The 14,828-nt window shown below is 42.0% G+C and overlaps 1 long non-coding RNA gene across 1 annotated transcript in view; it reads right to left on the reverse strand.

Annotated features, from left to right (window-relative positions):
• Positions 1-14,101: 14,101 nt before the first annotated feature.
• LOC131382999 (uncharacterized) overlaps positions 14,102-14,828 on the reverse strand; it is a 48,489-nt gene continuing 47,762 nt past the window's right edge. The window contains exon 4 of the long non-coding RNA XR_009212649.1: positions 14,102-14,121. This is a non-coding gene — a long non-coding RNA (uncharacterized LOC131382999). The remainder of the gene's footprint in view (positions 14,122-14,828) is intronic.

Here is a 14,828-nt window from a genome sequence, read left to right on the forward strand (position 1 = left end):
AAAGAGAGCAAATTCCACTTAATGAGAATCGGCCCTTTTAATCACCACAACAAATGTATCTACATAGCATTTCTTCATGTTGGCCCCAAACCTGGTTTTCTTTTCTTTTCTTTACACATGGACCAAGACTGATAGAGAAGAAAATGGAACTTGCTTCGAGAATCCAGAGCCCATCTTTCAGAAACTGTGGCTCACCCAGGGAATTGGTATCTAATCTGTAATATCAACTTCAGTGAGAACATAAATTGGTTAGCTCCTTGGTCTCTGGCTTCAAGGAGCATCTTACAGACAGGGCGTCAAAATGGTCCACTCCCCAAGACAGAGTGTCTGGGCTGGATGCTGGAAGGAGTCTTCATAGCATCCTGGCCCTCTCTCTTTCTCCTCAGTGGGTCAAATCTAACGGAAACATCATTGTTTATAAGGCCAAAAACTAAGCAGAAAGTCATTAGAAAGTCACCTGTGATTTTTCGGAGGCGGCGTCTGCATAGAACCACGGTCTCGACTGTTTTGATTGCAAATCTTTTGGGCATTTCTCTGAAAAACAACACAAAAGAGATTTCCAGAGCCATTGAATTTTTGAGGATACGTATTACTTCCCAGGCACTACAAGCATTTGATTCTGTGCGTCCCCAATGTTGGAACTTGTACAACTTATGTAATGTAATCATTTCATAATTGCATGTGGGTTTTATTCATGGTTTCTTTCTTGCTATTTTTTTGTAATTTTATTATCCATGTTTAATGTTTGGGAACATATCTCAAAAGTAGCCCTACCCCTACCCTGACCTCAAGCTCTAACCATCAGTTGATCTGCCTTGCTTTTATTTTGGTTAATGTAATGAGCAAAACAGTACTTTCATGGACTATTTGGACTATTTAAGTCCTGGAAAGCTAAAACTCAGAGAGATATCTTGCAAATGTTTATATAATATAGAAAAATATCTGTTAGGCTTAAAAATCTCTAGTTAATTCACTTATCAAACATAACTGTAATAATATCACATAAAGAAAATGAAAAAGTTAAAGTACCAAGAAGATATACTAGGTCTCTGACCTTGACTGTGAGCTTATTGCCTTAGCTCTTTTAAGCAGAATTTCAAATGGAGAGGTCCTTAAAAGCACGTTAACACTATTTTTTGTGTGTGTGTGAGACGGAGTTTCACTCTTGTTGCCCAGGTGGAGTGCGATGGCACAATCTCGGCTTATCACAACCTCCACCTCCTGGATTCAAGTGATTCTCCTACCTCAGCCTCCAGAGTAGCTGGGATTATAGGCACATGCCACAATGCCTGGCTAATTTTTTTTATTTTTAGGACAGACAGGGTTTCTCCATGTTGGTCAGGCTGGTCTCGAACTCCTGACCTCAGGTGATTCGCCCGCCTCGGCCTCCCGAAGTGTTGAGATTACAGGCATGAGCCACCATGCCCGGCCACATTAACACTATTCAGCTGCCTATAAGGTGGCTAAAAGTCACAATGTCTTTGATGTACTTGCTAACTCTTTCTAGGTTCTCAGGGCATCAAGTCTCTGCTAACTTTCTTTTTCTGAAACAGCCTCAACAAGTCCAGAAGCAACCCTCTCTTACTCTTTTTTTTTTTTTCTGTATCTTCTCTATCTTTTGTAGCATAAGCCTATGTCATTTTACTTCTGTAGTTTCCAATTCTCTTCCTCTACATATGTAAATGCACAATGAATTATCATTAGGGAGAAAAAAAGCAACCAGATAGGTTTACACACATTAAATGTAGGCATCCACCAATTCATGAATTAAATCTATTTCAAAAATATGTTATTGGGGACTTAACATGGTTTTTTTTTTTTCCACAGAGACTGTAATGCATGACATATACCGTCTACGTGGCTCACAGAAGTATGTTTGTTTTTATTATCAAGCTGAGATAATATTAGTTGTCCTCTAGTTTCCCATTATTTCTTTGAGTTACTCCTGGAACTCCAAATTCCAACGAGAAATCCAGACACAGGAATTACATCTTTCCCAGTGCAACCCCAGAAACTAGAAGAGAACTTCCCCTCCTCAAATGCTACATCTAATGCCTCAGTAGGAAAAAGAAATGTTTCTATCTGCTCTTCTTTCCCCATACCAGTTCAGAGCCATACGAGGAAGCATTAGAGCACTGTGAATAAGAGCTGAACATGATCTCCAGCTCTGCTACACACTACCAGTGGGAGCTTCGGGAAGTTATGACATCTCTCTGAACTTCAGTTTCTTCCCGTCTAAATGACAATGACAGTATTTCCCTCTGCCCTAAGGTAAAGATAAAAATACCCACCCACTGGCTTGTTAGAATTAAATTAGATATTGTATAGAACATCTTTAATGCACTGTAAGTGCCTGATGAATAGCAGCTATGATTTTCAGCCCCCGATCCTGAGACCATGTGGTGTTGGTGGGGAGAGATCACTTCATCCCTGAGTCAGGCGCCTACCCAGGCCCACCTGTACAGTGAAACCTTTCCCCCAATAACTGTAAGTCAAACATAGGCAGATTTCTTCAGGTTAAAACAAACAAAAAACACTGGTTGTGTTTACCAATAGGGTTTGGTAAGCCACAGCTGCCAAGCCCTGCTGCCAATCGGGTCCAGCCACAAGCCAAACTGGCAGTAAATGCAGGACCCTTGGCCAGAATGGGGAGCTGTGGGAGAATAGGGGAATGCGACTGGTCAAACCAGTTTGACTTTCTTTAAATGAAAGAAAAATGGTGAGATTGGCACATGATGATGGCTGAAAAATAAACATTTAGGGCATTTTAACCACTCTTCAAATATAGATTCCATTGCTGGGTCTATTTTAAAAATAGTTCCAAGATATTATGCAGGCCAATATTTTCCAATCTGCAGAAAGCAACCCATTAATACAGTATAAAATAAATTTAACGGGTTGCTATTGGCATTTAAAAAAAATAATAATTAATTTTATAGAGACGGGGTCTCACTATGTTGCCCAGGCTGGTCTCAAACTCCTGGCCTCAGTTGGTCCTCCAACAGCAGCCTCTCAAAGTGCTGGGATTATAGGAGTTAGCCACCAGTTCTGGTCAGCATTTTTTTAAAGAAATGGAATAGAATAGAAAATAACAGAATGCACCAAAATGAAGTAATGTTGAGTTTTGTTTCATGAAACTGGGTTGAGACATGAAATGAATTTTTATTGTGTGCCGCAGTGAAAAATTTTGAAAGCCACTGATATAGACTGTTTTGCTTATAGTTCTTAGAAAGGACAATTTTGCTAAAATATTATCTACATTCAGCAAGAACAAGTTTTATTTTTAAAGTTCTTCACAGAATCAAAAGTACTGCCTCTGCTTAAAAAAATAAAAAAATTGGGGCACCAACAACTTGAGTTCTTGTCCAGAAAAAACTATAAACTTTCTCTTAGATTCTGAGAGCCTTTGGGATTCAGTTGTCCAGACAGACTATCAAGTCAAACAAAATTGGGATTTACCAGAAAAGTAAAGCAGATGTGGTTATATAAATACTGGTCCAAATGGAGAGGATTAATTGAAATCTCATTGAAAAATGGGAGGAAATGATCCCTATGAATGAGAATGATGGGTGAGGGGTAAGTGGGACCTTTTTCTAATGGTGTCTGGTACATAATAGGTACTCGATGAATATTTTTGAATCAATGAAAATGATCATGTTACAGGGATAACCAGCCATGACTTTCAGATTGCACCGGGGTGGGGCTGGGGGTGTCCCAACTCACAATTCTTGAGAAGTTTGACGGATAAAATGACATTTAGCAAGAGTGATGAAAAGCAATGCTCTGAGTGAATACTTATTCTGGGTATGAGAGAGAGTTAGTACCTGGTGTTTGTTATTCTCTGAATTCCACCCACCTCTGCCCCACCCAATTCATTCTCTACTTTTTTTGGCCCTGTTCTGTATCCTGAGTGGCTGACCTTTACCTCTGGCTTCCAGCTGGGTTTGGTCAGCAGAGATTAGCAGGCTGGAAAAGAAAGAGGTCAAGATATTTCTTCTCTGCTCCTATTCCACTTCAGCACCCTGGTTCTCATAGAGGCTGCATCCCCCCAAGACAATGGACGTCACCAGCTCCTTCCTCCATGGCAGTCCAGCCCTCTCCAGCAACAATGCTTCCTTTCCTTGTCACTTCAGGCCCAGGTATGGTTATTGATCCCCACTACTGCTAGTCTTTAGATGCCTCAGTTTCCCTTGGGAATTCCCTCAACACTGATCACTTCTCTATAATTGGTCATTTCACAAAAGTCTCCTAATTGGAACCACCTGAGGCTTATTCTGTTTCCTGGTTGGACCCTGACAAGTCCCGTATTTAAAGCATACATGAATTAACATTTTTTAAAATTGAAGAATGGCACCAAACTCATAAGCTGAGAATGTTTCAAAACACCATTTCTTCTATCTATAATAAATAAAAAGGCATTTTAAGCTCTTAAAGCATTGGAGTTGTTCTAAATAGTGTTTGGAAGAGAAGAGTGAGCATTTCAGTGGCTGGGCTTCTGGTTGTTCGGTTTCTGGATAAAGAGAAATATCTTGTGATGTGACATGAGGCTTGGTTAGGCCCATTGGGCTGGTTGTCCAGGAAAGTCTAGGAGTGGGATTACACAGGCCTTTGGGGTGAGAGAATTTCTTAACGGGAGAAATTTGGTGGTAACTAGGGAAAGGGGAAGATGAATCTGGCTACCTTTCCCCCAGAGTTTCAGCAAGGAAGGGAAAATAAAAGATCAATCTTCTAGAAGAGTTCAGTGGGCAACAGCACGGCTAGAAGAAGTTCCTGGAAGGAGGCTGAACGCGGTCTACGAGGAGGATTCACCAGAGCCTTTCACAGTGGTGCTTTCTGCAGTGGTGCTTGCCTCTCAGTCCCTCTCTTTTCTTTTATTCCTTTCCCCTTGGTGATATTGGCATCAGTACCATCTATCCCAGCCACCAGATGAACCCAGTCTCCTTCTCCCAGCAATAGCTTTCCTTTTCCTTTTGTTTTCTTTGAGACAGGATCACACTCTGTCACTCAGGCTGGAGTATAGTGGCACCATCAGAGCTCACTGTAAGTGTAAACTCCTGGGCTCAAGCAATCCTCCCTCCTCAGCCTCTCCAGTAGCTGGGACTACAGATGCCCATCATCATACCTGGCTAATTTTTTTTTTAATTTTTGTAGCGATGGGGGTCTCCCTATATTGCCCAGGCTGGTCTTGAACTCCTGGGCTCAGGGCATCCTCCCACCTTGGCCTCCCAAAGTGCTTGGATTACGGGTGTGAGCCAATGTGCCCAGCCTTCTTTTAGTATTATTGGACTTGTAGATTTGAACATTTTCCAGCATTTTGTTTCTAACCCAGCACATCTAAGGTGATGGAGTGATTGGTACAATCAGAGGCCAGGTATAAACCAAAAGTAACCTGGGGTTAGTGAAGGCAGGAAGTCAGAAGTCTGTCCCCAAATGCAAGAGCTCCCTGAGTGCAGGGACCACATCTATCTTGTTCATTGTTGTTCTCCAGTGCAGGGTACATAATAGATGCTCAATAAATATTTACATAGTGTAGGATGGTATTAGAAGCCAACTGACAGCTTATTCAAAACATCTTTGGCCGGAGCAATGAACCTAAAGATGAGGTGGGCAAACTCTAATGAAAAGCATATTTCCTTAAATTTAAGAGACATTGTGACTCTAACATGATATAGTTACATCTTAACTTGAAACACTTCACCAAAAATTAGAGCCTCCACTGAGGAAGTTCCTTGGACCTACAGAGGCTCGGGTGTCCCCTCCTGCCCCTCTTCCCAGATGAAAGGGAGCCCATCTGGCACAGGCTGTAAACCAGATGTGCTGCAGCAACCAGCATAAAGGTCTCCCTGTGCTCACAATTCCTGTCTAGGAAGTCAGAGAACTTTTGGGAAATGCAGAGAAATGGCCAAATTGGTTTGCCATGGAATGTACAAACCCAACTGACCCCATGATTGGATTTCATCCTCTGACCACAAGAGTGCCAGGCAAGGGAAATGACTGAAGTTTTCCCCCATCTAGGCCCCATTAAGACAAACTGATTGACTTTAAACTTTCAGGTTTTAATTTGCCTTCTACCCACATGGCCCCTTGGGAAGGTGGAAATAGCCCTTCCCCCTCAAAACTGGTTTAACTCTTTTTCACTTTGGTTTCTTTGAAGATGGTATTATATGATGGAACTTATTTAAAAATACGTATTATTTTTCTAATTGTAAATGAGGTAACATACTTATTGTAGAAAGTTCTGGAAATCCTAAGAAAATATTTAAAGTAACATTTAAAAAATCAACTGCTATCTTTCCACCCAGAGATAATCTCACAGTTGATGTTTTGGTATACTTCTTATTAGACTTTTTATGTAAATATACCTGGGTGTGGATGTGTATTTTAAAAATCAGGACCAACATTTTTCTAGCAAAAATTACCCTGTTATAAGAAATTACCTAAAATTTATGAAATTACCCAAAATATTAGGTAAAATACAGGGAAAATTACCTAAAATATAAGAAATTACCTAAAATTTTCTAGCATAAATTACCCTGTTATAGAAAACCCCATAGTCTTGGCCCAAAAGCTCCTTAAGCTGATAAACAACTTCAGCAAAGTCTCAGGATACAAAATCAATGCGCAAAAATCACTAGCATTCCTATTCACCAACAACAGTCAAGCCAAGAGCCAAATCAGGAATACAATCTCATTCATAATTGCCACAAAAAGAATAAAATATCTAGGAATACAGCTAATCAGGGAAGTGAAAGAGCTCTACAAGGAGAAATACAAAACACTGCTCAAATAAATCAGAGATGACACAGAGAAATGAAAAAACATTCCATGACCATAGATAGGAAGCATCAATATTGTTAAAGTGGCCATACTGCTCAAAGCAATTTATAGATTCACTGCTATTCCTATTAAACCACCAATGACATTCTTCACAGAACTAGAAAAAACTACTCTAGGCCGGGTGCGGTGGCTCACACCTGTAATCCCAGCACTTTGAGAAGCCAAGGCAGGCAGATCATGAGGTCAAGAGATCGAGACCATCCTGGCCAACATGGTGAAACCCCGTCTCCACTACAAATACAAAAATTAGCTGGGTGTGGTGGCATGCACCTGTAGTCCCAGTTACTCAGGAGGCTGAGACAGGAGAATGACTTGAACCCAGGAGGCAGAGGTTGCAGTGAGCCGAGATCATGCCATGCCACTGCACTCCAGCTTGGCAATAGAGCAAGACTCCGTCTCAAGAAAGAAAAAAAAAGAAAGAAAGAAAAGAAAAGAAAAAAGAAAAAAACTACTCTAAAATTCATATGGAACCAAAAAAAGCCTGAATAGCCAAGAGAATCCTAAGCAAGAAGAAGAAAGCTGGAAGCATCACGCTACCTGACTTCAAACTATACTACAGGGCTATAGTAACTAAAACAGCATGGTACTAGTACAAAAACAGACACATAGACCAATGGAACAGAATAGGGAACCTAGAAGTAAGGCCGCACATCTACAACTATCTGATCTTCGACTAACCTGACAAAAACAAGCAATGGGGAAAGGACCCCCTATTCAATAAATGATGCTGGGATAAATGACTGGCCATATGCAGAAGATTGAAACTGGACCCCTTCCTTACACCATATACAAAGATTAACTCAAGATGAATTAAAGACTTAAATGTAAAACCCAAAACTATAAAAACCCTGGAAGACAACCTAAGTAATACCATTCTGGATATAGGAACGGGCAAAGATTTTATGACAAAGACACCAAAAACAATTGCAACAAAAGCGAAAATTGACAAATGATATCTAATTAAACTAAAGAGCTTTTGCATAGCAAAAGAAACTATCAACAGAGTGAACACACAACCTACAGAATGGGAGAAAAGTTTTGTAAACTGCATCAGACAAAGGTCTAATATCTAGCATCTATAAGGAACTTAAACAAATTTATAAGAAAAAAAACCCATTAAAAATCTGGCAGATGACACAGACACTTTTCAAAAGAAGACACACAAGCATCCAAGAAGCATATGAAAAAAAGCTCAACATCACAGATCATTAGAGAAATGCAAATCAAAACCACAATGAGATACCATCTCACACCAGTCAGAATGGCTATTATTAAAACGTCAAAAAATAACAGATGCTGGTGAAGTCGTGGAGAAAAATGAATGCTTATATACTGTTGGTGGGAGTGTAAATTAGTTCAGCCATTGTGGAATATAGTGTGGTGATTCCTCAAAGACCTAAAGACAGAAATACCATTTGACCCAGCAATCACATTAATGGGTATACACCCAAAGGAATATAAGTTTTTTACCAAAAAGACATATGCATGTGTATATTTATTGCAGCCCTATTCACAACAGCCAAGACATGGAATCAACCTAAATGCCCATCAATGATAGGCTGGATAAAGAAAATATGGTACATATACATGGAATACCATGCAGCCATAAAAAAGAATGTGATCATGTCCTTTGCAGGGACATGGATGGAGCTGGAGGCCATTATCCTTAGCAAACCAAGGCAAGAACAGAAAACCAAATACCACATGTTCTCACTTATAGGTGGGAACTGAATGATGAGAACACATGGACACACAGAGGGGAGAAACCCTCTTAGAGGGTTGGGGGTGGGAGGAGGGAGAGGATCAGGAAAAATAACTAGTGGGTACTAGACTTAATACCTGGGTGATGAAATAATCTGTACAACAAACCCCCATGACACAAGTTTACTTATATAACAAACCTGCACATGTACCCCTACACCTAAAATAAAACTTAAAATAAAAATCAGAACCAAAATTTTTCTAGCATAAATTACCCTGTTATAAGTGAACATCCTAGAGCAAACTTCCTCTACATCTGTCTGTATTTCCCCATGCTTCATTTCTAAAAGGGGAATAAATGAATCAACATTTGTAAGGCTCTTGATACATATTGTCAAATTGTCCTTCAGGAAGATTGTACCAAGTTTTGCTTTACCTGCTGGTTTGATTTTATTTAATTTTTCTTTTCTTTTATTTTCTCTTCTTTCTTTTGAGACAGTCTTAGTCACACAGGCTGGAATGTAGTGGCATGATCTCTGCTCGCTGCAACCTCCTCCTACCAGGTTCAAGCGATTCTCATGCCTCAGCTCTCCCAAGTAGCTGGAATTACAGGTGTGCGCCACCACGCCCAGCTAATTTTCGTATTTTTAGTAAAGACAGGGTTTCACTATGTTGGCCAGGCTGGTCTTGAACTCCTGGCCTCAAGTGATCCTCCTGCCTTGGCCTCCAATTTTATTTTTGAAGGAAGTTTGCCTCCTTCCTTCAGAGTGTTTTATGAGTTGAAATTCTAGGGCAAATTCTAGGGCAACCTGTCCGTAACAGGTGATGGAGTCCTCCGTGCACTTACAGGTGCAGGTGAAGAGATAGGTTAGACCATCTCAGGAGTGCTTTCCATCCAAATACCTATGATGCCATCCATGAATCAAAGACTGCTCTCAGGAATGCTCAATCTCCAGCCCTCTCATTCATTTAGGTATCCAAGGAGGGTTTTTTTTTTGGCACTATTAACATGTATTTTGTTTATTATATGCTCCAATATTTAAACTGAATCAAATAAACATTCACCGAGGAAAAAGATTTGGTGTTTAGTCTGGCAACAATAAAATACCCAGCTTGGAATAGGCAGATAGGACTTCACACATCTCATGAAAGTTCACAGTAAGGTGTATCCCTACTTTGGATGTGTCCAGGTTAGGCAACAAATCCAAATTTCTCAATAAGGTAAACATTTGGTAGCTTTTAGGATGGCTTAGTGTCTGATTTCCCTTTTGACATTTTATGGGGAATTTCCCACCATACGAACCTTGGAACAGTGTTTCCCTTTCTCCCCAAAGCCAAATATTGAATTTCCCAGCATCCTTTGCACTAGGGCAAGGGCATGGGGTCCAAACTGGCAGAAGCAGAGTGCCCACCTCAGACACCGAACTGGGAGCGGGCAACTCATGAAGCAAGATAAAGGGAATTATTTCTGCAGCCACAGCAGTAGTAGCAACATCCAGTTTCCAAATGGCTGCAGTGGTGGCAGCAGCAGCAGCCCCCAGGGTCCAGGGCTAGTGGTACTGGCGAACAGTTCTGCAATGTGGATTTGGCTATAGTCTTTAGAGCATTTATTCTAAGCCGGTTCCTGCCCTGTTTTCCAAGCTCATCCCCTAACTTTCCCAGTGATTCTATGACCTCCCTGATATCCTTTTGATAAACTTCTTTTCTGCTTAAATCATTCTGTTGCTCGCAATCAAGAGCTCTGATACATGAATAGCTTCTTCAGCCTTAGTGTGGTCATCTATAAAATGGGATTATGGGTGCTGCCTCAGAGTACTGAGAGGTGAACTAATGAAAGAGCACATGAAGGCCCCTAACCCTACATCATGTATATAGTAGAAGCTCAATACAATATATAGTGGATTGTCACACTTATTTTCCATTTTGGGCCTCTCGGTTTACCTTAACCATGGATATCAGGGTGTGTTAGGGAGAAGAAAATCAAGCCATTTTACTCACAGTTGTAAATATCACCATCATTATTTGATTGTGGCAGTTATTCATTTATCGCGTGCCCTATTGCATGCCCGGCACTGTGCCTGGCAACATATATATCCTGCTTCTAATCCCTGTAACACTGCAAGGTACATAGCCTTCCCATTTTTCAGATAAACAATCTGACATTACAAATGGTTAACAATTTGCCTAAGTTTTCAAAATGAATTTAAGCCCAATGGAGCAAAAACTGCGCAAAAGGAATTGTGCAAAAGTTTAGAGGCTTCTCAGAAAAACTAAGGAACTTGAAATGTAGCTATATTTAGACATCCAGACATAATCAGTTTAACCATTTTGACCAAATCAGAACTATTAAATGGTTTGGTTGAGGTTTCAGACTAGAAACCTTGACCCAGAATCCTGCGACTTAAGTCAAAAGACTGAATAGTTGTGCCTCTGTTTAGACCCTGGAATTTCAATGGGTGCAGATGATGTTTATCAGAATCATCTTGAGAATTCTTTCAAACCACACATACCTGTCCTCCCCTCCTCCCCAAAGAGAAGGGACTGAGTGGCAGTTGCTGATACAAGAAAATCCTGAGACCAGACATAGATGCCCTGCAATTTGGGGAAACAGAAGGGAATTTTTCTTTTCCCAGGAAGACTCATAGCCCAGCTTTACTGTCTCTAGGCACTAGGAGAAAATGAAATTTCAAAGGTCAAAAATAAAAGTATTCATTTTGCACAATGCCACTGGAGTGACACTGCAATGACGGGAAAATGTGAACTATGTGAGGGAGGGCGAGTTTCGCATGCAGGCAGACAGGCTCTTCTCAATGCAGGGACTCCAGAGCCCCAGGCGTCTGGAACCCACCAGGCACCTTCACCCACCCGGGGAAGCCTGGTGCCTTTGCATGTCTTAAAAGCCAGTCTATACTTTGGCTCCTGGAATGAAAAATTACACCAAAAGAAATGCCTGATTTTTATTAACTAGCCTCAAAAGGAGTCTTTCACTAATTCTGGGGAAAGTATTTTGCTTGAGTGCTATCCCACTTTGGCAAATGTGATCTGGAGGGGTTGGCTCTAAGGGGTTTTGCCCTGGACAAATGGTTGAGCACAAACACCCTGCTGACTCCAGAGACAATTTAAAGGCGAGGGAAGAGATTTCCTTGAATCGATATGGTAGAGCCAAAATAAATGGCTACTCCTGTTCTCTTGAGAAAACATTATTATGATTTTTTTTTTTTCTCACAAAAGAGATCCCCGATGCAATTGACTAGGGAGAGTACTAGGAGGCCTGGTTTGGGATTCAAAGAGGCTGGGCCTAGTCCAGAAGCCTCTGAAGCCGGTTGCTCAGCCGCCATGTGCCTGGAGCAAGGGAAGGGGCGGAAGTGGCTTTGGATCTGCGCCACCCTCGCAGCATGTGAACAGGCCTGGGTTTTGACAGATTAAAGATGGCTCCTGCAGACCGGGCAGGAGTGGGTGGTATCAGGGCTTTTACCCAAAGCTCTCCGTCAACTGCAGCAAAGTGAAAACGCACATGGACAATCCTGGATCAGCAGCAAAGATTTTGGAAGGAAATGTTAGCGAAAAGCCAGAGCAGGAGACCAGAGCAATAAATCAGGCCGGGAGAAGTCTGAGTTGAAGGATGCTGCTGCCTGGCCTATCACTCCCCGGCCAGCGGAAGCACACGTGGGTCGCAGCCGGCGTTGACTCTAGCACCCTGCCAGCTTATTCTGGCTCCAAGAAAATGAGAACATCTTGGCTAAAGATGTTGGGGGCAGCGAGTGATTTTCAGTAAAAAAAAAAAAAAATCTACTCGAAAGGAAACCAAAGGCCTGGGGCCTCTCACATTAGACAAAGGCACTAACTAAAGCATTGTGGCCAGGAACTAAGGTTCACAGGAGAAGAAAAGCTGATGGAAAAGAGAAAAGCAGGGGAAAGAACCAGTATCTATCTTTCAGGGATGTTTTCTTGGGTACCACACTGATGATTTTTAGAAAATTAATAGTAAAATGCCAACACAAACTCCCTAGTCGCTATTATAAGGTGGTTAAAAGCTCAGGATTGATTGATTAATTGATTATTTGAGACAGAGTCTTGCTCTGTCACCCAGGCTGTAGTGTAGTAGTGCAATCTCGGCTCACTACAACCTCCACCTCCCGGGTTCAAGCAATTCTCCTGCCTTAGCCTCCTGAATAACTGGGCTACTGGTGCGCAGCACCATGCCCGGCTAATTTTTGTATTTTTAGTAGACAGGGTTTTACCATGTTGGCCAGGCTGGTCTCAAACTCCTGACCTCAGGTGATCTGCCCTCCTTGGCCTCCCAAAGTGCTGGGATTACAGGTGTGAGCCACCGCACCTGGCCCAAAAGCCCAGGATTTAGATTCAGACCTCTGAGCCTCAATTTCTTCATCCATATAACAGGTGGAATAATTCCTGCTTCATAATGCAAGGATTATCCAAAGCACAGGGCCCTGGTGTGGCAGCTGAGATCATTTGTAACCACTTCAGAAAAGTGTTTCCAGAAATCATGGCAGTTAATGGGAAAGAGGCCTCATTCTTCCAGATTTCTTTGTGAATGGCCAAGGAGAAAGCAGAGAAAAATTAGCTAATTGTGTGTTGGTAAAAAAATGATCCACGTTAAAAAGAGAGAGACAGAATCCACTTTGTACTTCTCAGCCTCTGCCTCTTTCTAATTTAACTCGCCTTGGTGCCAGAGTGACCTTTATAACCCCAGGTCTCTCTGACCAGGTCTTTCCTTTGTCCAGAATTTGCACAGGTTCTTCACACTCTAAGGGAAAGGTCTTGTACACTACAGCCCCAGCCTCCCATTCAAGTCTCAAGCACCACCTCCCGTGGTTCTCATGCAGGGAGGAGCTGGCCCTCTCCCTCCACTGTGTCCACACCCAGGGGCTTTTGGAAATGATTGGAAGCCTGTGCTTGTCACTGCAGGAGTGCTTGATGGGGAAGGGATGTAAACTGTATCCAGTGTGATTGCAGTGTGGGCAGTCTATCACTGTCCTGGACCAAATGCCAATTGCAGCCCTGCTGAAGAACCCTGGGCCCCTGTGAAATAGAGTTCATGCCTCTGGTCTTTGTTCCTTCTGTGTCTCCTGCCTAGAGTGTTCTTGCCTTCACTCCACTCCACCAAACTTGTTCTTCCTCAAAGGCCTAGTTCCTAACTGATCTCCCCTAGGAAGCCTTCTGAGAGGAGATCAGTCCATCTGCACCCCCAGCAGCAGAGCTAATGGTTCGTTCCTAAATACTCCTCTGAACCAGCCACTGTGGGGCCCCCATTCACACTGGATTAGTTGACACATCAACCTCGCCCTTCCCAAGGGCTGAGAGTGGTCCTCCTCATCTTTGTACCCTCAGAGCCTAGCACAGTGCTCAATACTTACTGAGAGGAGGAAGGAATGATAACCTCCAGCTGTTCTTGTGCATGAGCACATGTCAACAAAGTCTGCAGGACAGGAGTTTATCTTCTCCAGGAAACAGCACAAGAGTCTTGCAAGATTAACTGAAATCACATTGCTACCAGCATGTTCACGCTTCTTCACTGAGAGCTAGGTTGCTGAGACATCTGCTCTTCTCTTTATTTTTTTTCTGTGAATTGAGTTATTTTTTCTGGGTCATTAAAAGTTGTTTAATTTGGTTAATACCTTATTTATTTAATAGTAGATTCTACCCTGGAAGCCAAGTTCAGGAACTAGGAGGCAGGGTTGCTATTTCTTTGATAGAGATCTCCTTGGCTCCAGTGATCTTAGTGCAGACACACTCTAGGAAACAGACTCAAGTTGAACATTTGGATTCCTTGGGGAGGTGCTATCATGGTGGAGACAGACATATAAATAGCTATATATGAAGCAGAAGGTTGTTAGTGCTAAACAGGGAGAAGCACAGTGCCAGAAGAGAAGTGCTAAATAACATGTGGTGAGTGAATAGAAACCAGCAATCAGTTTGAGAATAGAGGAGGCAGCAGAGACACAAGTCACTCAAATAATGATCATCTTTGTGTTAGCTTAAAAGCTGGCCCAAATTGTGATAATGACATTTGATTACTGACATTAATTACTTACTAGATTCGTGTCCTTCCATCCACTCTGCACAATGCTATGGGGTTAAAATTCTGAAAATGTATTTCCTGTCTTCTCCCCAACACTTAACTTTCAATAATCTCCCATAATCTATAACCCAAACTCTTTAGCCTGGTATCTGAAGGTCTCCCTCACCCCCACTGTGAACCAAGTCCTCCTCCCTGCCTTCTGCCACACCCCTGCACCAACCTTTCACTTCAGGCAAAGTGGTCAACT

Source organism: Hylobates moloch, unplaced genomic scaffold (assembly GCF_009828535.3).
Source record: "Hylobates moloch isolate HMO894 unplaced genomic scaffold, HMol_V3 SCAFFOLD_3, whole genome shotgun sequence".
Taxonomy (NCBI): Eukaryota; Metazoa; Chordata; class Mammalia; order Primates; family Hylobatidae; genus Hylobates; species Hylobates moloch.